Source organism: Trichosurus vulpecula, chromosome 1 (assembly GCF_011100635.1).
Source record: "Trichosurus vulpecula isolate mTriVul1 chromosome 1, mTriVul1.pri, whole genome shotgun sequence".
In the NCBI taxonomy this organism is placed as follows: domain Eukaryota; kingdom Metazoa; phylum Chordata; class Mammalia; order Diprotodontia; family Phalangeridae; genus Trichosurus; species Trichosurus vulpecula.
The window spans coordinates 290,606,317-290,631,999 of record NC_050573.1 but is presented as its reverse complement, the minus strand read 5'-3'; the positions used below and the strand labels follow the sequence as shown (position 1 = coordinate 290,631,999).

The following is a 25,683-nucleotide window of genomic DNA, read 5'->3' as shown; positions in this document are numbered from 1 at the left end:
TGTGTAAACTGGATGGAAGATCATTTTCACAAATGAATGGAGGATGGATTGGAGTGAGAATAGACTGGAGGCAGGGAGACCCACTGCAAATAGTCCAGTCTTGAGTTGTTGAGGGCTTGCATATAAAATAATAGTGTCTTTATCTGGTGTTTAAAATTGCAAGATTAACCAAGATTTCAAACTTAGGTGTATATTTTGGAAAATGTTTGGATTGGCTATAGGAGAGAAGAGGGCAGCTAGGTGGCAGAGTGGACAGAGCCAGGAAGACTCATCTTCTGAGTTCAAATCTGGCCTCAGACACTTACAAATACTTGTGTGACCTTGGGCAAGTTACTTAACTACTTGCTTCAGTTTCCTTATGGGTAAAATGAGCTGGAAATGGGGATGGCAAACTACTCCAGTATCTCTTGCCAAGAAAACCCCAAGTAGGGTCACCAAGAGTCATACACAACTGAAAAACAACTGAACACAGGAAAGAAGGGGATGTTTTTAATCATTTTTTTATTTAAAATGTTTTCATCGAATTTTAAAAATACGGCCTAAATTTCCCTCTGTATTTCTCACCTCTCCTTCCTAGAGAGCTATCCTCCATAACAAAGAATTGAAAATACAAAAAACAAAACGAGGAAGAGAAAATCTATCAGCAAATCTAATCATATTCGAAGTTGCAGATGCACGGACTTCCCCTCTACAAAAGGGTTGGGGTGTGTGTGTGTAAGGACAGTGTTATTTGTAATGTCACTTGATTCAAACAAGCCTAACATGATTTTTTCATGACATTTACCTGAGCAAGGAACAACAGACTGTACTGTGTGTGTGTGTGTGTGTGTGTGTGGTAAGGGGAAGTATCAACCTACATCCACATCCCACTCAGTCCCATCCCAATCATTCCACCCCACTTTAGGTAAAGGCAATAAACATCTTTAAAGTGCTCCTTTGGAATATAAAAAATATAAGCAAAAAGGTGATTCCTGCCCACGAGGTGCAGACGTTTTAAATTGATGGGACAGGAAGGAGAGGACAGAGCCCTGGACCCCCATCTTTTCCCTCTAATTCCTTCTCAGAGTTTTAGTTGGAATGCTTGCGGTCTTCTCTTCCCCGTCAAATACCTTACTCCCATTCCAACACCAATAAGAACAAGAAGCATTTATTAAGCACCTACCATGTGCCAGGCCCTCAGCTAAGCTCCACCCGGCTTACTTTGCTATTTAAGCCCCAGGGCATGACTAAGTCCCTCAGCCAATCAGAACAGACTTCCTGCATTCTCACCTGGTAAATGTGGCAGAAATCAGGGCATGCCATCTTCCGCGTTATTTTTAAGTGGGGATGGGGAAGGTGATTGTCTGGGCTGCCCCCTCCCCCTTTACGAAGCAGAAGCAAAACTAATCTAAACCGGGTCACCCAAAGGAAGCGCTTCTAGTTTTGCCGCACTTTCTCAAATCCGGAACGAATCTTTTAAGAACAAGCCTAGGAGACCTTCCAAGACTTTCTGGTTCTCCTGGTTTGTTCTCTGAAAGCCGAACAGGTATCCCTTTGTCAGGACAAGATGCCCCAATTCCGGGATAGCCGCGTGTCACCTCCTGCCTCCGGGACCCTGGGGGGGAAAGTTCTCGTCCTCCTCCCTGGGGATGTGGGAAGGTGCAGGGAACAATGAAGCCCAGCCCGGCGCCCGACGGGGCTGCCCCGGGGCTACGGGCCAGGGCACGGGCACATTTAACTCTACCGAGCAGAGACGGTGGCAAGCCCAAGAGCCTGGCAAAGAAAAGGTGGTGTGTGCCTCCTGCGTGCCAGTCTTCCGGCAGAGACGAGGCATGCATGTTCCAGGGAGCAGGGTCCAGGCGCCGGGGGACCGGGGCCGAAGCCGCAGCCGCAGCGCTCCAGGGTTCGCCTCGCCGGCGCTAAGGCAGAGCCTCGTAGGCAGCTCGGGCTCCGCAGCCCTCGAGCGGCGACTGCAGCCCGGGCACCTCGGGAGCCCGCAGGCTGGGGATTCCGCGGCGGCCGCCAGGTGGCGCGCGAAACCCCGTGAACAATGGCCGAGTTCCCCTCCAACCCCCGCCACACCAGTCCCCGGCCACCCCAACCATCCGGAATCGACCATTTGAGCTGGCAGAAGGGGGGCGGGGGGAGCTGGAGCGTGGCGCGCGCGGCTGGGGGGGGAGGGGCCGCGCGTACGCCTAGGCCCGCGCGTTCTACGGGGTTCGTCGCGCCGGCACGCGGCCAGACTCGCGCGCTGGTGGATGGGGGAGGGGGGTAGGCGGTTGGGCCGGGAGGGGGCGCGCGGTTGGGAGGGTGGCGCGGGCCCGGGCGGGAGAGGAGGGAGGGAGAGAGGGAGGGAGGGAGCAAGAAGGGAAGGAGGAGGAAGGGGGGGAGGGAAAGCGGGAGTGGTTGAAGCCGGCGGCGGCGGCGGCCGAGCTGGGTCAGTTCTCTTTAGTGTTTGCCAATGTTGGAGGTGTCTCCAAACTATCTCCGGGAAGAAGGTAAATTCTCCCCCCGGGGGAGCACCCGGAACCACCCCCGACCTCGGCGTCAGCCCCGGCGGCTCGGGAGGCAGAGGGCGCTGGGGAGCCGCCGCTGAGCGGCGGGGGTGGGGCGCGAGGGCTCACCTCGAGCGCAGCCCTCTCCCAGGCCCCCCCATTCTGGAGCGGGCGGGAGGGGGGTGAGAGGGTGCACAAGGTGGGGGAGGGGCTAGGATGCACGCGCGGGGGTGTGTGTGAGCGCGTGCGAGTGTGTGTGTGTGTGTGTGTGTGTGTGTGTCTCGGGGCGGGGTGGGCTGCAAACCAGAACGGGGTGGGGTGTGTGTGCGGCGGGGGGGTGACGGGGGAGACGTCGGACTGGAGGAGAATGAATGGGCGGGGAGGGGGTAAGGGACAGGTGTCTTGAAGGGGGAGGGGCGGGTGATTGGAAATGGAGAAGGGAAGTGAGGGGACCCGCCTCCTCCGGGCTCGGTTGGGACGGTGAGCTGGAGAGGTAGGGGAGGTTGCCCACCTTGTCTTGGGGGAGGGGCTGCAGGATGAGGCGAGATAAAGCATTTATTAAGCGCTAACTGGGTGCGGGGAGGCTGGAAGAGGGGGAGGGGAGAGAGAGAGAGAGAGAGTGTGTGTGTGTGTGTGTGTGTGTGTGTGTGTGTGTGTGTGTGTGTATGTGTATGTAGAGGGGCGTGTGGCTGGTGTGGACGAGCCAGGGCGCAGGGGGAACGGACCCCTGCGGAGTGGCTGGAAGCCCTGCCAGGAAGAATGAAAGCAAGGTGGCAAACAAGACCTCGCCAGGGCTGGGGTGGGGGGACAGGGTTGATTTGCGTGTCAGGAGGTCTAATTTGGGCCTGGGGGTGGCTGCTTGTTCCATAGGGAAGAGAGAACGGGTTGTGTATGTGGACCTGTAGAGGAAAGAAAATAGCTGGTGACGGTAGCTGTGTAATAGCAAAGAAGCGTTGTGTTGATGGCTCTTTTTTCAGTTCGGAAAGACCTAGATGGCCACCAGTGACCTTGCTGGAGCAATAGAAGAGTTGGGTAAGCTGACAAGGATCTGTTAGAGAATGAGCAGTTTTAGAGAAGGGAGTTAGTATGTCATCTCCAAGAGGGGAGGTTAGAGGTGCGCCGAGTTGCAGAATGAGCTGGTGGCGAGTCGAGAACTTGAGTGCGGGAGGAGCAAAGAATGACTTCCAGTTGGGGCAGGAGAGTTTAAGGGATTTTAGTAATGTGAGTGGCCCCTCCTCTTATTCCAGAGTTCTTTGGATCCAGTAGAAGCTAGAGATGGGTCTTATTACCTTCTTCAGTGATGATTGAAAACTTCATTACTCATTAATTGTGTTCAAAATTGTAGTAGACTCTCATTGAGTGATTATGCTGATTCTCCATAAGTTTCATTATGTGTATCCCTGACACGTATTTGGGGTGGGAGCAGTAATATTAACCTACTAGGGAAAAGTATTCCATTACGTTTGTAGATTTTTATGCTCTTCAAATAAAGAACTATGAATCCTAAGTTTCAGTGTCAGTTTATTTGTTAAAAGTCAATATTTTGCGTCTGTTTGATGTATTTATATCACTCGTAGAGACAACTTGAATTTGTAGATTTGCTTTGTTTTGTACCAGGCCTCTATTAAATTTGTGAAGCAGTTTTTATGTGTTTTTTCTGATGTGGTTCACTTCGTTCACCACTGCCACATTTTACTAAGTCAAGCTTAAGTTATTTGCTGGTTAGTGATCATTAGTGGTGTATGTTCAATATTTCCCTACTATTCTAAAGTTTTTATTAAGAGCTAATGCCTCACACTCAGGAAACTTTCAGTATGATTCTAGTATGCACTTAACTTCGTTGTACACTTCAAATAGAACAACACTGCACAATTTTTTAGTTATACTATCAGTTAAGGTTAGTGTCAACGTTTGTCAGTTGAAGTTATTTTTCTTTTTACTAAAGAGAAATTAGACTGAAAATAATGGTTTAGTGGTCTTAACCTCAGAATTAGAATACCTGAATTTATTGTACTATAAATTTCAAATGTTGATAGGTTTGACTTAACCTTCCTTAAGCTGAGAATGAAAGGATTTTACAAAACCCACTAAAAATAATGATCCTTTCTTTATTGCTTATGTATTAAAGTGAGATAGCATGGCTTATTTAGTCTACTGACAGAATGAAGTCTAGCCAGCTAGGCTTTCTGGGCTTTACTTCTACTCTGATTGTGCTTATCTCCCTTCCTAATCTAGGACGTTGGAATGTTGAGTTAGAGAACCTGAACTCCAGTCCTGGCCCTACTACTTACTGTCAATGTGATGGGTAGGTCGCTAACCCTCTCTGAACTTCAGTTTCCCATCTGTAAAACGAGGAAGTTGGACTAAATGGGTTTTTAAGGACCTTTCCAGATCTAAATCCATGATTTGTAATTGTTTATTTCTGGTGCTGAGGTTTTAATTCAGTTAAAAATAGACTGGACAGAGGAAAAAAAAATACAGAAATGTCAATTCTAAATAATAGGAAATTGAGATTAGATCACACTACAAAGTTTATTTAAATGGGTAAAATCCTCAAATTGTATGCAGATAGGTTGGTGTCCCTTTTTTCATACATCTTAAATGCAGCTCTCAGTAAAGTGCTGGCTAGGAACAGAGTATCAAACTTGTATTCTTATCTATGGTTAAGTTTTCACATCTTTAAAATTATACACTGGCAGCTTATTTTTTATTTAAATGCAATTATTTAATTCTTATTTAAATGGATATTATTTAAATGTATGTTTAGCCTACTGAAAGGTGGGAAGCTTGTAGTTGAAGCCTTCTTGGTATTTCATATTGGAAGAAGACCTACTGTACTATTTCATATGGGAGTTGTATTATAGCAAGATTTTAAATTCCTTAAAATACTTTATCAAATATTAGGAGACCCGCTTTATTCGTATTGAAGATTTATATTCGTGTGAAAGTACATTGTTGGTATTTACTTTTTTCAAGACTTTTAAGTCTTGGAAAAAAAAAGACAACTTTGCATTCGTTGTTATTGAGTGGTGTGACGCTCTTTATGACTCCATTTGGGGTTTTCTTCACAAAGATGCTGAAGTGTTTGCCCTTTCCTTCTCCAGCTCATTTTGCAGGTGAGGAAACTGAGGCAAACAGGGTAAAATGACTTGCCCAGGGTTATGCAGCTGAGTAAGTGTCCGAGGCCATATTTGAACTCACATCTCCCTAACTCTGGGCCAGGTGCTCTATCTCATGCATCACCTAGCTGCCCTTGTATTCATTAGCACGGCGCTCTATTAATATAGTACTAAGTACTTTATGATCTGAGGGTAAGGATTGTCACGACTTTGCTTTGTCAAAATTATTTAAATGACAATTGCATATTGTTACAGGATTATTAATATAATTTTTGGAATGTTAGTACAATGTATTTTAGAAGGCATTTAATTATGGGAAACTTTCCATACATGGAAATTGAAGTTAGGCGGATAACCAGGCTTCAATTTGTATTTTGTCTCAAAAAGAGTAGTTTAACTGTTTTTCTTGTAGTGCCATATCACAGTGCCTTATTGAATGGTACTGCTGGGCATTTGGGGACACATGGCTAGATTTCTGGAAGTGTAAAGTATAAATGAGATTTTTCTAGATGGCAACTTTTTTGGGGAGAGAGGAAAGGAGATAAAATGGTAGGTGGTATAAGATTGTTGGGAAATTGCATTTATTTTCCTTATTTTAACAGATTAAAATACTGAACTGTAGATTTGGACATGATTTCAAAGAATACACTAAAACTGACTCCATGAATATATTTTAAATTTTTTGGCTATCCTTATTTTGTATTTATAAAAATAGTTTGTGTGAATTTAAATTTTTGTAGATAAGTGTGTTAAGTTTAACTGTATAGTAGAATAGCGTATACTAAGTATTGTCTAGTCACCTCAAAAAGTATCCTGGAAGTTATATAGTTGAAGCCTCATTTTCGCAGATCTCCACTTTGCAATTCCTTAAGGGCAAAATTACAGAACAATTTAGAATTATGTGGCCCATTTTTAATGAAGAGAATGGGTAATTTTTGTTAATTCAAAATATTCTTATCTGTTTCAGTATTTTGAAGACTTTCTATTAACTTTTTTACTATAAACCTCTTTTCCTGATATTTGAATAGATATCAACAGATTTATAGGATAAGGAGCCCATAGAACAAAACATTTTAAAAAGCTAAAAAAAAACCCCAAATGATTCTCAAATGATATTTGCTGTGATTTCATAGCAAAGTGGACGGAATATTGGGTTTAGAGACAGGGAGATTTAGTTTCACATCCTGCTTCTGATACTTATTATTAGCTCTGTGACTGGCTAAGTCACTTATATCACTAAGGGAAAATAATAATTATTATATATGAGAAGCAATGTGTAGTAGTGGAGTCTTTGGAGTCAACTCAAACAAGTTGGAGAGAAGGTATTAACCTTAAGATTAGGGGATTTTTCCAACCCTTGATTTCCCTACAGCAATGAAATCACAGGTACAATTCCTTATCATGTGCATCATCTATACACACACACACATATCCACACTTCCCTGTGTACATAGGTATGCGTATATACACAAATATATGTTCGTATAAGTCCACCCCTCATGCATACTGGCTGTGTGACTGAGCAAGTCATTTAACCTCTCAATTCTGTCAAGGCAACTCTGAGACTCTAAGTCCTAGATCAAGTGTCCGTCTGCCTTGGTGTAGTTTCCTCACTGGAAATTCTCTACACTGATGAAATCATAGGCCATGTGTGTATGTTTACATGCATATATGTGTATAATAGAGTGTGTGTGTATAGAAAATGTATACATGTATATTCATATATATTATACTTATGCACATGTGTGTATGTATACACATACCACAGTATGGTAAGTGGATAGAGAGATGACCTTGGAGTCATGAAGACCTGGGTTCTGTGCTTGATGCATACTGTATACTGGCTTTGTGACCCTTGAATACATCGTTTAACCTCTAAGCGCGCTGGAGCACTTTGAGACAATAAGTTGTAGGGCAGGTTCCTATCTGCATTGTCAGTGTTTCCTTGCTATGAACTCTATATTGAAGAAATCATAAATCTCATTCATATATATAATATATGTATGTATAAGTATATGTGCATATATACATACATATAAGGCAAAGTTATAGTAATAGTTCTTTTACCTTGGGGTTGTGAGGATCAAATTAAGTGATGTGTATAAAGTGCTTTATGAATGTCAGCAATTAATCAATGAATGCTTAATAAGTGATATTTATTGATGGTTTAATATCCCAAAGCTGTGGAAACAGTTGTTCCTTAAAAGATAGGGTAAATAAATAATAAACCATTTTTAATGGATCAATCAGTCAGTGAATAAGCATTTATTAAATGCTATGTGCCAGGCATTGTGCTGTTTCAGATGCAACAACAAAAGTGAAACAGTTCTGTCCTTTTAGGTGCTTATGTTCTAAGCAGGGGAGACATGTGCATGTACCTATATAGGCATGTACGTATAAACCTATATATATACACATGTAATATATGCCTATATGTGTACATGTATACATATATACACAAATATATACACATATACTATATGTGTGTATATACATGTATAATTATGTACATAATACATTCAAAATACAAGGTAGTTTTGTGAGGGAGCACAATTAACACCTGGGGGATTGGAAAAGACTTAGCATCTAGAAGGTGGTGACTAAGCTGAGTGTTAAAACCGGGGGGGAGAGTGCATTCCAGGGAAGGGGGCATTGTGTAGGAAGGCCCAGGGAGGGTGATATATGGTGCATGTTTTTTGTGGAACAGTAAATGAGTCAGTACAGCTTGATTGTAGAGTTCATGGAGAACAGTAATGTGTAAGAAACCTGGAAAGACACAGGAAGGAGTAAGTTGTGAAGACATGCCACATGAAACATCATGAAGGTAGAAACAAGATTTGGCAATGGGTGTCAAAATTTATAGAATGCTTCATGAATTTGTTTGAGACTGCAGAGTTGAGGAAGGTACCAGTGTTGTGAACCCAAGTGACTTGGAAAAAGATAATAATCATAACAGTAATAGGGAAGTTTGGAAGAGGGGTGGGGTTGGATATGTTGAATTTGAGATGCCTACAGGACATTAAGTTTGAAATATCCAATAAGCAGATTGTGATGCAGGACTGGAGCGAAGGAAAGAGACTAGGGCTATATATTTAGATACCCATGGGAGCTGATGAGGTTGCCAAGTGAGAGTGTAGAAAACAAAGCCTTGGTGTACACCCAGAAGTAGTGGGCATGAAGGTGACAATTTTTATTTCTGCTTTCAAATTTCTTTATCACATATGCATGGATATCTACATATATATAGATATATGTATATATCCATTAACATATACACACATATATGAGCTCTTGTTGAATTTTTATACATAAACTTTTACACATAAACTTTTTATACACTTGCATGTATGTGTATATGTATAAGCACAGGCACACATGCATGTGTGTGTGTGTGTTTGCTTGTTGAACTTTTACAAATGGTCATATTCCAGCTTTGTTGTAATACTATGAAATATTTTTGTGATCAACTAGCCTAGCTCCCTAATTTTACAAAAGGCAGAACCTCAGACCTAGAGACCCCCATAGCTTGTTAGTAAAAAAGCCAAGACTAGAATGCTATGGGAAACAGCATTTTTGGCTACAGGTTTACATGGAGGAGAGGTGTGATGCTGTAGTAGGTGTAGTGCTGGACTTGGGCTCCGGAAAATCTAGGTCCATTTCTGCCTTTTCTAGTGAAAAGTTGTGTGATGATGGGCAAATCACTTAATCTCTTAGCATCATTTTCTTCATCTTTGAAATGGGGTTATAAATACCTGTAGTACCTAACTGCTAAGAGTTATTATGAAGTTCAAATGAGGTAATCCATGTAAAGAATTTGCTAGATTTTAAAGTGGGATACAAATGCCAGTCTTTCATTGACTTTAATGTTAAGTAAATAGAAAATTTCAAGCAAAGTTATTGTAACATAGATGAAAAAGTTATAGCCCCCAAATAAAATAGGGAATGAAGCCTAAGGAAAGTGAACAAAGAGGAACTTGTCACACTGTTGACCATTACATCCAGCGTGCTCTCTCCCTCCAGCTTCTGATGTCTCTTTCCTGGTTTTCTTACTTGTCTGATTGCTGTTTTCAGACTCCTTTGTCAGTTCAGCATCTGTCTTCTGTCTTCTGCTTCTGAAGCGTAGGCTTATCCTGAATGCTCTTCTTTTTCTCCATATTCTCCCTTGGTGATTTCATCAGCTCCTATGGGTTCAATTATCATCAGTACTCAGACGACACCAAGTCTATCTATATCCAGCCCAGAGGCACAGAGGAATTAAGTGACAAACCCAAGGTCATGCAACTAGCATGTGGCAGAACTTGAGACCAGAGTTAAGTCTCTTGATACCTACTATAGCATTCTTTTTACAACTTTTCATTGTCTTCCAGTTATTTCAAGACATTTTGTGGAAATTTCAAAATTATTACTTGTATTGAGGATAATAATGAGGAAACACATATTTAAAGACCCCAGCATCCTGGAAAAATAGTGACAAAAATTATTTTTCAAGTTTTTATTTCAAGAATTTGTTCTTGGGAAAATATTTGACAAGAAAATACCACATCTTTGGAAAACTAAAGACTTCATTGGGCCTAATCCACTAGTGCATTTAGACAGTGATTTATGCTGGAAGTATAACAGAATCAGAATCTTAGAATTGAAAAGTACTTTCAGAGTCATTTGGGGGCAGCCCTTAATTTTTTTTAGATTTGTAATTTTCTCCAAAGATATATATTGACAACGTTCACTATCAGTTGAAGGACCCTGGCAAATTGGACCTCATTAATTTATTTTCACTTTTAAGTAGTTGAAGATTAGGTAATAGTCCGGTCAATATAATTTTAACATGCTTTGGACATAATCTGACGGATGTTAAGTGATGGACCTTTGTCATAGGTTTCAACATAGCTTAAAAATAGTGGGTGCTGCTCTTAGGAGTATTTTTTTTTCGGGGGGGGGACCAGACCTATGATTTCACTGGTAAGAGGAACTACTTGAAAAGAAAATTGAGAGGGGAACCAAGGCATCTCAGCACCTTCCCTGTAGTTCATAGTCTTAGAGATTTCTTGGAGGCTCTGAGTTCCATGACTTGCCTGGGGTTACCTATGAAATATCGAGGCAAGATCTGAACTGAGACCTTCCTGCCTCCAAGGCTAGCTCTTTAATACATCTAATAAATGGCAGGAGAACATCTGGAGTTGGTGGTATAAGTTTTTGAATAGGAATAAGTTGAGAGGTTATTAGTTTGTAATCCCAGAGTCGACGGTTCTGTGGGTTTTGTGTTATTTTTAACATTAAGATATTAAAATTAAGATATAAAATTAAGATATTCATGAACTTGAGAACTATTTAAGAAGATAGGTAGATGAAACTTATTTTGTTTTCATAAAAACAGCAAAACAATTTTATCAATTAGTGACAATAAATATACCTCTTCTGGGACATTGTTTAAGGCTGCAAAGATGTGCTCTCTTACTATATCATATGATGCACTACAGTCCCTGAATATAAAGCAATCATATATTTTAGGTCTTGGCATTTATCCAAAAGTCCTTTCTAAACAAACAGGACATTGTACTGCAGCCACATGTTAAAGAAGATATTTTGTTTTTCCTTCTTATTAAGACTGCAAATTGAGGGAAGAAAAATTTTTTATTATTTTTCTTTTCCTTATTTGAGGAAATAAAAAGATTCAGATGGTTGCAAGGACTGTCACCAAGACACTTTAACAGTTCTCTTAATGATTTTTGTATTTGAATCATCTGATACCTGCTTTACAGCAATCTTCCCCACATGAAATTCTTCCAACAAAAGATGAGTTCATTCTAACAAACATTTTTTAAAAAAAAAATCTCTTTACTAGTTAGAATCATAATTTTGTCAACGATAATGTCTACCAAGTATACGTAAAGGACTGCAGGTGTTGCTTTGCACCTGGCTTTTTGCACATGTATTGCAGCCTTCAGAAACTATGAATGAATTAGAACTGTAATTCCTATTGATGTAAAGGACATGTAAGACTGACAAACAGCACTGTTTTGCTGATGTTGTTGCCAGTCATCTCTATGTATAGCAGTTAGAGCAATGATTACATAGATCCAACTAGGAGAATTTATTTCTTCATCTGCTGTTGGCTGAAACAAATCATAAAATACAACTTTATTTGTTTTACTCCTATCAGCATTGAAAATTGGAACGTGTGGATTAAGCCCAAAGGGGTTTTGCTAACTGGATATACTTCTAAATGGGTTTCTGGAATTGCTTAGCAGAGATGAAAGGGATGAAGGTCTCCCTTGTAACTAACAATGTATTTCTTCTTCATTTAATTTGTTGTTGTTTTTTAAATTGACATAAATGAGCTATACCAAGAAATGGGGATAGTATAGGTAAATATTGGATGCTATCAATCATCAAACATTTATTAATTACAAATATTTATTAAGAAGCCTTATGTAGGAAGTAGTGTTTGACCTGAATTTTGAAGAACACTAAAGGTTATAAAAGACAGAAGATAGGAAGGAGTGATTTCCAGGAGCTGAGAACAGCCTGTGTGAAGGCATGAGATGGGAGATGGATTGTTGTGTATGAGGGACATGAAAAAGGCCAGTTTGTCTGGATAATAGAGTTCATGAATAGGAGTAATTACAAGTAAAGTTTTTGCTTCAGATGTTGAATTCAACACATTGAATTCCTTTTTTTTAATTTTTAAAATTTATTTATTTTTAGTTTTCAACATTCGTTTCCCTGAGATTTTGAGTTCCAAATTTTCTTCCCATCTCTCCCCTCCCCCCACCCCAAGATGGTGCATAATTTGATATAGACTCTACATATATATCAATATTGAACCTATTTTCAAATTAGCCATATTGTAAAGAAGAATTGGAACCAATGGGAGAAACCATGAGATAGAAGAAACAAACAAAAAAGAGAGAGTGCAAATAATATGCTTCAATCCACATTTAGACTCCATAGTTCTTTTTCTGGACGTGGACAGCATTTTCCATCCTCAGTCCTTTTGCATTGCTAACAAGAGATATCTATCAAAGTTAGTTATTGCACAGTGTGTCTGTTACTTTGTACAATATTCTCCTGGTTCTGCTCACTTCACTCAGCATCAGTTCATATAAGTCATGAGCCTTTTGGAGTTGTCTTAGAACCTTGCATTGCTGAGAAGAGCCAAGTCTATCAAAGTCAGTCATCATACAATGTGGCTGTTACTGTGTACAATGTTCTCCTGGTTCTGCTCACTTCAATCAGCATCACTTCACGTAAGTCTTTCCAGGTTTTTCTGAAGTCTGCCAGCTTATCATTTCTTACAGCACAATAGTATTCCATTACATTCATATACCACAGCTTTTTCAGCCATTCCCCAATTGATGGACATCCCCTCAATTTCCAATTCTTGGCCATCACAAAAAGAGCTGCTATAAATATTTTTGTGCATGTGGGTCCTTTTCCCATTTGTATTATCTCTTTGGGATACAGCCCTAGAAGTGGTATTCCTGGGTCAAAGGGTATGCATATTTTTATAGCCCTTTGAGCATAGTTCAAAATTGCTCTCCAGAATGGTTGGATCAGTTCACAATTCCATCAGTAATGCATTAGTGTTCCAATTTTTCCACATCTTCTCTAGCATTTATCATTTTCCAGTTTTGTCACGTTAGCCAATCTGATAGGTGTGATGTGGTACCTCAGAGTAGTTTTGATTTGCATTTCTCTAATCAATAGTTAATTAGAGCATTTTTTCATATGACTATAGATAAAAATGCCAGAAAAGGGGGGATTTGGTATTTGATCCTGGAGATGACAGGGACCCACTGGAGTTTATCGAGGAGGGCATTGACATGGTTGGACCTATGATTTAGGAAAAATCACTTCAGTGGCTGAATGAAGGATGGATTTTTGTGGGGAGAGACTTGAAGCAGGCCAACACATGAATAGGGAATATACTAGGTTTGAGGTGACAAGGGACTCCGTCAGAGGAGAGATGGGAGTATATTCAAGAGATTTTGCAAAGGTGAAAATGACAAGTCTTGGTGACAGATTGGATATAGATATGGGAAGTGAGAGGTACTGAGGTTTTGAGGGTGACTCTTAAGTGGCTAGTCTGAGCGACTGGGAGAATGGTATTGCCCTCTATAATAATAGGAAAGGTGGGAGGTGGGTGAGGTCTAGCGGGAAAGACAATGAATTTTATTTTAGGTATGTTAAATTTAAACTACCTACTAGAATCCAGTTCAAGATGTCTGAAAGGCAGTTGGAGATGTATAATTGAATGTCAGTAGAGAGGTTAGGGCAGCATAGGGAGATTTGAGAATTGTTCACATAGAGATGATAATTAAATCAGAGGAGGGGTGTCTAATGATATTCCAAGTGAAGTAATATAGAGGGAGAAGAGGGCCTAGAACAGAACCATTTGGGAAACCTACAGTTAGAGGGCATGATCTGGATGATGACCCTGAAAAGAAGACAGAAGTAGTGGTCAAATAGGTTGGAGGAGAACAAGGAGAGAGTAGTGTCCTGAAAACCTAAAGAGAAGAGAGTATCAAGGATGAGAGGATGATCAGCATTATCAAAGACTACAGAGAAGTTAAGGAGCATGAGGACTGAGAAAAGGCCATTGGGTGTGGCAATTAAGAAATTATTGGTAACTTTGGAGAGAGCAATTTCAGTGTAATGAGGTTGGATTGTAAGAGGTTAAGAAGAGGATGAGAAGAGAGAAAGCGGAGGCACTTACTGTAGATGACCTTTTCAAGGAATTTAGCCACAGGGGGCAGAAGAGATATAAGATAATCATGGAGATAGAAGGATTAAGTGAAGGTTTTTTAAGGATGGGAAGACATAGGCATGTTTGTATGGGTAGTAAGGAAAGAGCCAGTAGATCGGGAGAGACTGAAATTAAGTGATAGAGTGGGAAATGACAAAGTGTGCAATCTGTTGGAAAGAAAGAATGGGATGGAATGGCTTGAGTTGGTAGAGGGGGCTAGCTTTGGTAAAGAGTGGTCACCTCATGTGAGACAGGAGTGAAGGAGATAGTGGCAGAGGGCATATAAATTATCGGTGGAGAAGAGGGGAGGAGAGGGAGCGCATGGTAAATGGCCTCAATTTTATTTGTAAGGTATGAGGCAAGGATGTCTAATGAGATGGGGTGGGGCAGGTAGGGTGAGAAACTTTGCAAGGTTTGAGGAAGGGTGAAAAGATTTGGAAGAGCCTCTGTAGAGAATGGGATAGTGACTTGTTGAGGGAGGTATAATAGGATTGCCTACCAACCATCAAGGGTCCAGTTGAGGTTGTATAAAATACATTTGTATTGGATCCAATCAGAATAATTGTATGTTTTTCCCCACTTTATTTTTTTAAAGTAGTGCTTATGTAGGAATGAAGGTGGCAGATGGAAGGAGTGATCAAAGGCTAAGATTTGGCATGGCACAATTGGTGAAATGATAAGGGGGCTAGGGACTCAAGACATGAGGATAGTGAAATTGAATTGGTACCTTAAGAGGTCAAGATGGGGAAAAGAGGAGAGACTGGCTAGTGCAGGGGAGATGGCATGGGAGATGACTGAGGGGTCAGGGGACTGGAGTTTGATAAAGGAAGGCAGAGGAAGAGATGGAAAGCCAATAGATTATGGTAGCATGAGAGGATTGTGGAATACTGAAACATGGAAGTGGTATACTTGTAGGTGATGGCAAGATCCAGGATATAACCATTTTTATGTGTGACTGACACGGCATAGAATAGTAGGTCATGGGAAGTATGTAGGTGTGTTTGAAAGTCAGTATTTATGTTGAAGCCCCCTAGTATGAGGTCGTGAGAGAGAAGAGGTATGAGGGGAGGAGAGAAATTTTGAGTCATGTACCAAATTCATTGAGGATAGAAGACAAGTACCTAGAGGTCCATAGACACTAGCTACCACGATTTTGATTGGGTGGTAGAGGTGAGTAGCACGAACCTCAAAGGAAGAAGGGTTACCGAATGATGCAGATAGGTAGAGAACCTGGAAGTGGCAATGGGGAGCAAGGAGTGTTCCAACTCTCCTGCCTCAGTGAGCTTAGGGTAATGTGTAGAAGGTGCAGCCCTGGAAAAGGTGATCAGGGAAGCTGTGTCATTGAGGGGAGACAAGTTTCATTAATAGCTAGTAGATGAAAAAGAATGGGAGAGGAAAAAGTTTAGGATGAGGGGAAGTTTGTCACCAGTAGAATAGGCATTCCAAAGGGTACTGTGGAAGGGGAGGGTGGTATCTGGTCAGAACTTGAGGATGGGTGGTTTGAGGGGTTTGGGAATAAGGTTTTGAAATGTGAGGGGTGGGGAATGGGTTTGGATGATAACCTACAGGGGTTTAGTTTAGAATCACTAGTACTTGGAGTTCAACTTGTAAATGTGGAAGACTTTTAGTTAATAATAACTGACCAATCATACATGCTTTCTTGAAATGAAAATTTATTGTTACGTATTTTGAATCCTCTCCTATGTTCTGCTATGCACATGACTTTTTTTCTTTCTAACTTTATATTTAAGTTTCCATATTTAAGTTTATGTTATGTTTTTGTTTCTTTTCTCTATTTTGTATTTGTGTTCTGGTAAAATAAAATTTGATATAAAAATAATAACTGACCAATAGCCACAGATTGAGCATTTCAACATAGCTTTTAAAAAATAGAGCTGTAATTACCTCTAATAAATTGCAGGAAAGTATTTATGGTGGTATTCTGACCTCAACATTAGAACTAATTTCAGTTCTTTTGGTTTTTCTTTTTGAGTTGTTAATAAAATTAAAAAAATACATGACTGGGGTATTTTTTGTATACTTGAAATTTAATTAGAAGAACATGTGTACTATATGCTTGATATTCACATCTGCCTAGATGTTATCATTATTTATGATTCTTGGTACAATTTTGGTAAAGTACCATTTTCTGATTCAGTGATAGTAATCCTGCCATTTGAACTATAAATATTCAATATGGATTCTTTTGTCAGAGGACCTATGTTTAAATCTTACCTCTGTGACCTTGGTCAAATCGCCTGATGTCTCTGAACCTCAGTTTCTTCATGTGTAAAGTGGGGATAACAATAGCACCTACCTCTCAGGGCAGTGGTGAAGATCAAATGATATAAAAGTGCCTGTGCACAGTGCCTGGCACATAACAAGCAGTATATAAATGTTAGCTATTGTTATTATTATTATTATTATTATTATTATTTTATTTAGAGCTGGAAGGGATCAAAATGATCCTAAGATCTTATTTCTCTCCTTTTTGTTTGTAGTTAACACTTGATTATCAGTATAGGATTATATGGTTTGTATTAATTTGATGAGATTAGACCATTGTAAAATACTTAGCATAGTGCCTAACCTATAGTAGGCACTAAATAAATGCTTAATGCATTCCTTTCTTTTCCCTTTGTCTTTAGTGGCTCCTCATTGCCTATAAGGTAAAATACAATTTATTTAACTACCTGGTGTTTGTGATTCTCCATAGTACAGCTCTGGTCAACTTTTTTGGCTTTAACTCTACTTCTCTCCACATACTAAATAAACATTCCAGATAATTGGGGTTACTAGCTATTCCTAGATCTCGTTCTGCCCTCTCCTGCATTCATACGTATATCCATGCCTATGATGAATTTTTTCCACATTGCTTGTTGAAATAAATTCAATTTAGCAGCCATTTGTTAAGTGTTCAAGGCATTATGCTAGTTGCTAGGGTTACAAAGATAGACATGACACAAGCCCTGTTCTCAAGGAACTTACAAGCTAATGGGGAAGGAACCAAGGACACAATTTATGTAAAGGAAAATGAGAGATGTGCAAAGGAGAGGTCTATGCGAGTGCTCAGAGAAGTTTGACAAGGAAAGATGACTTTTATCCAGGATGGGGCAAAGAAAATGGGGTAAGAGAAGCTTTCATGACAGGTTGGGAGAGTCTTTTTCAAGGAAGGGAGGCAGCATAAACAAGGGCACAGAGACAAGAAACGTCATGAACAGAAGGTGGGTGGAGAGTACTTCAGTGTATTTATGCTAAATCTAAGTTATTCTGAAGTTTTTATACAAAATGTAGTTTTCTATCTGTTTAGACTTTATTTTTTTCCCCTCTGATATATTTGTCTACTACTGTATGTCAGGCACTGTCCTATGTACTAGGTGTATGAGCACAAAGAATGAAACAGTCTTTACTCACAAAGAGCTTACATTCTGATAGGGAAGACAGCAAGAACTTATAAAAATGTACACAGCATAAATATAAAGTTAGTAATGTATTATAAATATCAATATCACTGTCTTCCATTCATCGCCACCCAAAGAGAAAACGAAAAGCCCTTTCCACTTTTAAAATTAAATTTTATTTTTTTTATTCAGCAAAAATCCATCTTCATAACTCCCCCATGCCCCAAAAGAAAAACAAAACCTCTGTCACAAACCTGCGTAGTCAAGCAAGACACATGCCCACATTGGCCACGTCCAAAAGGACAGCCATTCCTATATTGATGGGTACCCCCTTAGAATTCCATTCTTTGCCACCTTAAAAAGAGCCTTAAACATTTTTGTTCTTTCTTAGAGTTTGCTTTGCTTAGGTCTAATTCCTTCCTTAATCTACTCTCCCTCTAATTCCCCCTTCTCCCTTCTCCCCGTTTCCTTCCATTTCTCTATTGAGTGAGATGTATTTTTGTGCCCAGCTCTGTGTGTTCTTGTTTCCTTTGATCACTTCAGGTGAGAGTGAGGTTCAAGTGTCAGTCATTTCCCCCTTCTTATCTCCTCCCACCCTTTACCCCTGCCCTTTTTTTGTATAGATTTCTATTTGTATACCCTGGTTATGTGAGATAATTATCTGTAACCTTCCTTTCCCTCCCCCACTAATGTATTTCTCTTTCCTTTTATTTCAATTCTTCTTTTAAGGTCATCACAACATAACAGAGCCACTCCCAGGTCTTCTGTCTTAATCAGACTATATATGACCCCTGATTTTGATAGGGTTCAGAGGGGACACGTCCATATCATTTCCCTGTATAGAATCTAAGCAGTTCATCCTTGTTTAGCCTGTTATGATTATACCTTCGTGTTTACCTTTTTATGTTTCTCTTGATTCCTCTATTTGAACTTGAAAGTTTCTCCACAGCTATAGGCTTTTCTTCAGGAATGCTTACAAGTCCTCTATTTCCTTAAAAGTCCATTTCCCCCCTCTTCCCTTCAAGTATTCTGTTCAGTTTTGTTGAGTAAGTTATTCTTGGCTGTAAACTTATCTCCTTTGCTCCTGGAATATTATATTCCCAACTCTCCACTCCTCTATATTGGCTGTTAAATTGTGTGTGATTCTGACTGTAGCTCCTCAGTATTTCCTTTTGGTCAGCTTGCATATATATTTTTTTTAGACTGTAAAGCTCTATATTTTTGCTGAAAAAGTTCTTGAAAATATTAAATTTGATTAAAAGAAGAGAAAACTTCTTGTTTATATCTTTTGACTATCTGTTGGGGAATGGCTTATATTCTTATATATTGGTATCAATACCTTATATTTCTTGGATCTCAAGCCTTTATCAGAGAAATTTGGCCAGGTAACTTTCCCATCTAATTGTAACTGCATTGATTTTGTTTGTACACAGACTTTCCAATTTTATGTAATCATAATTGTCCATTTTATCTCATGTGATCTTCTCTGTCCCACTTTTGGTCAAGAATTCTCCATCATCCATAGTTGGGTATCTCTTTTCTTCCCTGCCCTTCTAATTTGTTCATAATATGACATTTTATATCTAGATCTTTTATCCATTTGGAGCTAAAAAAATTGAGGCCACTCCCACAGAGCCCCTCTTTATCCCTTTTGAGTTTAACGTATTTCTACACCAAATTCTTTGTGGATGATGTGTGTGTGTGTGTGCTTGTGCTTTGACTGGTTCAGATGAGAGTGAGATTCAGGAGATATCCATTTTCTTCACTTTTCTCTTCCTTTTTGTATACTCTTTTTCTTGTGTATTCCATTTATTTGAGATAGTGTTTCCCTCTTTCTCATTTCTTCTCTAGTGGATTCCCTTTTCATTCCCTTCTATTTTGTCTCTTAAAACTCACTCTGTAACCTTTGACATTAGGATTTTTGAATGTTAGCACTTTACTATCATCATTTAGTCAAATGTGTTTATCTTTTTTAGTTTTAGTTTTCATAATTCCATTGTTTGCCTTTCAAAATTTCTACTCAGTTCTGGTCTTTTTAATCAGGAATTTTTGAAACTTCTTTGTTCTATTAAAGGTCCATTCCAACCTCCCCCAACCCCAGTTGTACTCACTTTTGGAAGGTAAGTTATTTTTGATTGTGAGCCTTTAACTTTTGCCTTTTGGAATACTGTATTCCAAAATGTTAATGTAGTAGACATCATATATTTTGTGTGATCCTGAATGTGGCTCCTTTGTGCTTGAATTCTTTTCTTCTGGCTTCTTGCAGTATTTTACTTAGATTTGGAAGCACTGGATTTTGGTTGTAACATTCCTGGAGTTTTTTTCAGGTGGTGATTGATTGGTGGATTCTTTTCATTTTCATTTTGCCTTTTCATTATACTAGGTCAGGATTGTTTTTAAAAAATAATTTTTAAAAATATGATGTCCAGGTTTTTTGTTGGGCTGTGATTTTCAGCTAGTCTGATGATTTTAAAATTCTCTCTTTTTGGCATGTTTTCCAGGTCAGTTATTTTTAATAGCAGATACTTTGTACTTTTAACATTTTGTTCTTATATTTCTTGTCTTGTTATCTGTTGGCTCCATTCTAATTTTCAGACATTCCAGTCCCTATACATTTTATTAATTGAATTCTCAATGATTGTTAATTGTTCATAAATCAGTCAAAGATAGTGAACTTTTGATGTATAATCCTAGCTAACAGGTCATGTTTTGTTCGATGTTATGTAGGAGCTAAAATGTTTCAGTCTGTCATGATGTGTTATACAGTTTCTACCCTGCATAATCTGCTTTGATCATTAAGTCCATGCTTTCTAGGAATAACTCCTGTATTTTCTGGTTCTTAATTGCCATTATAAACTCCCAGATTGGGGCAGTTAGGTGGTGCAGTGAGTAGAGCACCAGCCTTGAAGTCAGGAGGACCTGGGTTCAAATACTGCCTCAGACAGTTGACACCCTTGCTAGCTGTGTGACCTTGGGCAAGTCACTTAACCCCAATTGCCCTGCCTCCCTCCCTCCAAAAAAAAAAAAAAAGGAAAACAAATTAACTCCCAGATTTCATAAATGAATTCATATTACTTAGCCACTTGTTTATTTCTTTTTATATATTTGATTGAGTTCTTGTGGATGTCATCCATAGAGGATCCTTTGCTTTTCTTATTAGATCTTTAAGTACTTTTGGTTACATTTGTCAAATCCATTGGTATATACTTCTTATCCACCTTAATTATTGGTTAGTGAAGTGACATCTTCTTGTTCCAAAAGTATTTCTATTGTTTTTTATTTGTTTATAACATGCTTTTAGAGTATCTATTGGTTTTCTTTCTCCTTTTTTTTTTTTTTTGGTGAGAAGTGTTAAACTTTTTATAGTTTCCTTAGTGTGACTGACCTTGTGCTTTGTTAATATTGCATATGACTAGTATTAGGTAGCTGTTAATTGTTTTCAATGTGTTCTTCCCCTTGAGTTTTGATCTCAGGATGCCAGTAAGTATCAAACATAATCAGTTATAGAAGTTGTTGTTCAGTTGCTTTTCAGTTGTGTCCAACTCTTTATGACCCCGTTTGGGTTTCTTGGCAAAGATACTGGAGAGGTTTGCCATTTCATTCTTCACCTCATTTTACAAATGAGAAACTGAGGCAAACAGGATTAAGTGACTTGCCCAGGGTCACATAGTTGGTAAGTGTATGAGGCCAGATTTGAACCCATTAAGCTGAGTCTTCTTGACTCCAGGTCCTGCACAATATCCACTGCACCACCTAGATGGCTAGCTTCTGGCTATAAAAACTACCGAAGCTTTATGTTCTTCTTGCTCCTGTTCTTCCTCCTCCTCCCTGTTGGAGATACAAGGCACATACCTGAGTTAAGAATGAATTGAGAATTAAATAACAATATAAAACAATAGCACAAGGCATACCGTAGGATCAGAGATTTAGAACTGGAAAGGAACTTAGAAGGCTTCTAGTACAACTTCCTCATTTCACTGATAGGGAAACTGAGCCCCAAAGAGATTAAGGGATAGAAAGCTTTATGTTGAACTACCTAGTGAGTAGTATAAACAGAATTCAGAGCAGGGAGAGTTAGCCTCAAGGGGTTAAGGAAGGCTTTATGAAAGAGTTAGTACTTGAGCTGTGCCTTTGAGAAAGAATGGGATCTTTTTTTTTTTTTTAATGCAATTTATTTATTTAACATATTTGGTTTTCAGCATTGATTTTCACAACAGTTTGAATTACAAATTTTCTCCCCATTTCTACCCTCCCCCCCCCACTCCAAGATGGCTTATATTCTGGTTGCCCTGTTCCCCAGTCAGCCCTCCCCTCTATCACCCCCCTCCCCTCTCATCCCCTTTTCCCTTCCTTTCTTGTAGGGCAAGATAAATTTCTATGCCCCATTGCCTGTGTATCTTATTTTTTAGTTGCATACAAAAACTTTTTTTGTTTTTGAACATCTGATTTTAAAACTTTGAGTTCCAAATTCCCTTCCCTCTTCCCTTCCCACCCACCCTCCCTAAGAAGTTGAGCAATTCAACCTAGGCCACACATGTATTATTATGTATAACCCTTCCACAATACTCATGTTGTGAAAGGCTAACTACATTTTGCTCCTTCCCAACCCATCCCGCTTTATTGAATTTTCTCCCTTGACCCTGTCCCCTTTCCAAAGTGTTTGTTTTGATTACCTCCACCCCCATCTGCCCTCCCTTCCATCATCCCCCCGCCTTTTATTTTTTTTTTATCTTCCTCCCTCTTCTTTCCTGTGGGGTAAGATACCCAACTGAGTATGTATGGTATTCCCCCTCAGGCCAAATCTGATGAGAGCAAGGTTCACTCATTCCCCCCTCACCTGCCCTCTCCCCTCCTCCCATAGAACTGCTTCCTCTTGCCACCTTTATTTGAGATAATCCACCCCATTCTATCTCTCCCTATCTCCCTCTCTCAGTATGTTACTCTCTCATCCCTTAATTTCATTTTATTTCTTTTAGCTATCTTCCCTTCATCCTCAACTCACCCTGTGTCTGCTCTCTCTCTTTTACATATATATATATATATAAACACATATATATATATACACATACATACACATACATACATATACACATAGATATATACATACATACACATTCACTTATATATATATACATAAACATATATATATATATATATATATATATATATATATGCATATTCCCTTCAACTACCCTAATACTGAGGTCTCATGAATCATACTCATCATCTTTCCATGTAGGAATGTAAACAAAACAGTTCAACTTTAGTAAGTCCCTTGCAATTTCCGTTTCTTGATTACCTTTTCATGCTTCTCTTGATTCTTGTGTTTGAAAGTCAAATTTTCTATTCAGTTCTGGTCTTTTCACTGAGAAAGCTTGAAAGTCCTCTATTTTATTGAAACTCCATATTTTGCCTTGGAACATGATACTCAGTTTTGCTGGGTAGGTGATTCTAGGTTTTAATCCTAGCTCCATTGACCTCCAGAATATCGCATTCCAAGCCCTTCGATCTCTTAATGTAGAAGCTGCCAGATCTTGGGTTATTCTGATTGTGTTTCCACAATACTCAAATTGTTTCTTTCTGGCTGCTTGCAGTATTTTCTCCTTGATCTGGGAGCTCTGGAATTTGGCAACAATATTCCTAGGAGATTTCTTTTTGGGATCTATTTGAGGAGGCGATCGATGGATTCTTTCAATTTCTATTTTGCCCTGTGGCTCTAGAATATCAGGGCAGTTCTCCTTGATAATTTCCTGAAAGATGGTATCTAGGCTCTTTTTTTGATCATTGCTTTCAGGTAGTCCAATAATTTTTAAATTATCTCTCCTGGATCTATTTTCCAGGTCAGTGGTTTTTCCAAGGAGATATTTCACATTGTCTTCCATTTTTTCATTCCTCTGGTTCTGTTTTATAATATCCTGATTTCTCATAAAGTCACTAGCTTCCACTTGCTCCAATCTCATTTTTAAAGTAGTATTTTCTTCAGTGGTCTTTTGGACCTCCTTTTCCATTTGTCTAATTCTGCCTTTCAAGGCATTCTTTATTCATTGGCTTTTTGGAGCTCTTTTGCCATTTGAGTTAGTCTATTTTTTAAGGTGTTGTTTTCTTCAGTGTATTTTTCAGTATTTTTTTGTGCCTCCTTTAGCAAGTCATTGACTTGTTTTTCATGGTTTTCTCGCATCCTTCTCATTTCTCTTCCCAATTTTTCCTCTACTTCTCTAACTTGCTTTTCCAAATGCTTTTTGAGTTCTTCTATGGCCTGGGGCCAGTTCATGTTTTTCTTGGAGGCTTTGGTTGTAGGCTCTATGACTTTGTTGTCTTCTTTAGGCTGTATGTTTTGGTCTTCTTTGTCACCAAAGAAAGAATCCAACGTCTGAGACTGAATCTGGGCGCGTTTTCGCTGCCTGGCCATATTCCCAACCAACTAACTTGACCCTTGAGTTTTTCAGTGGGGTATGACTGCTTGTAGACTAACGAGTTCTATGTTCTATGTTTGGGGGGGAGGTGCCAGCTCTGTCAGAGCCGCACTCCTTCCCCAAGGACCCCCAGTCCAGACTGGGCTTAGATCTTCAGCAGGCTGTTGCCCTCCTGCTCTGATCTGCCACTTAATTCCTCCCACCAGGTGGGCCTGGAGCCGGAAGTAACAACAGCTGTAGCTGCCCCACCTCCGCTGCCCCCCCGGGGCTGGAAGCCGAACCGCGAACTCCTTCCACTCCTGCAGCTTTTCCCACTAACCTTCTCCGCAATCTTTGGTGTTTGTGGGTCGAGGGGTCTGGTAACTGCCGCAGCTCACATATTCAGGGCGCTAGGGCCCCCTCCGCCTGGCTTCTGGTCTGGATGGACCACGCCGCTCAGGCTGGGCTCTGCTCCACTCCGTTCCCAGCTCCCAGCTCCCAGCTCCGTGCGGGATAGACCTCACCCAGAGACCATCCAGGCTGTCCTGGGTTGGAGCCCTGCTTCCCTCTGCTGTTCTGTGGGTTCTGCCGTTCTAGAATTGGTTCAGAGCCATTTTTTATAGGTTTTTGGAGGGACTCGGGTACGGAGCTCACTCTAGTCCGTGCTTACCAGCTGCCATCTTGGCTCCGCCCCCGAAAGAATGGGATCTTAATAAATATAGAGGACATTCCTGGATGGTGGAATGACATCTCTTAAGTCACAGGGCATAAAGTCAGTTAGTCAATAAACATTTATTAAGTACCTGCTATGTGCCAAGCACCCTGCTAAGACTTGGGGATACAAAGAAAGGTAAATGTCAGCCCCTGATCTTAAGGGGCTCATAAGCTAATAATGGGGGAGATAATATGCAGATAACTGTGCAAACAGGATACATATAGGATAAATTGGAAGTAATGAACAGAGATAAAGCACTAGAATAAGAAAGGCTTCCTATAGCAGGTGGGATTCTAGCTGGGACTTGAAGGAAGTCAAGGAAGCCAGGAGGCAGAGATGAGAGGAAGAGTATTCCAGGCATGATACAGTCAGTGAAAATGCCCAGAGTATCCTGTTCAAGGAACAGCAATGAAGCCAGTATTACTAAATACTAGAGTTTGTGTGTGTGGTGGTGATGGGGCTGAGGAGGGACATGATATGAGAAAACTGGAAATGTAAGGAGGGCAGGTTATGAAGGATTTCAAAAGCCAAAAAGATTTTATATTTTGATCCTGGAGGTGATAGGAAGCTACTGGAATTTGTTGTGTGAGGGAGGGGATTAGGGAGAGGTTCTTATATACTTGCACTGATAAGGTCAGACCAATTGATAGCTGAGTAGAGAATGTATTGGAATGGGAAGAGACTTAAAGCAGAGAGACCAACTAGTAGGTTATTGAAATACCCAGGAGTGAAGTGATGAGGGTCTACATTAGGCTGATAGCAGTGCCAGAGAAGAGAAGGAGGTATATGCAAGAAATACTAAAAAGGTAAAATTGACAGGTCTTGGCAACAGATTT

At 40.0% G+C, this 25,683-nt stretch overlaps 1 protein-coding gene across 5 annotated transcripts in view; it reads left to right on the top strand.

Moving 5' to 3' along the window:
* Window positions 1-2,312: 2,312 nt before the first annotated feature.
* Window positions 2,313-25,683, top strand: part of STAU2 (staufen double-stranded RNA binding protein 2) — a 422,077-nt gene continuing 398,706 nt past the window's right edge. For 3 of the 5 annotated variants that reach the window (XM_036768272.1, XM_036768268.1, XM_036768263.1), the window contains exon 1: window positions 2,416-2,477. The gene's annotated coding sequence lies outside the window, so the exon portion shown is untranslated. Of the gene's footprint in view, window positions 2,478-2,879; window positions 2,968-25,683 lie in introns of those variants that run through there. The other 2 variants (XM_036768257.1, XM_036768259.1) reach the window with 2 other exon arrangements.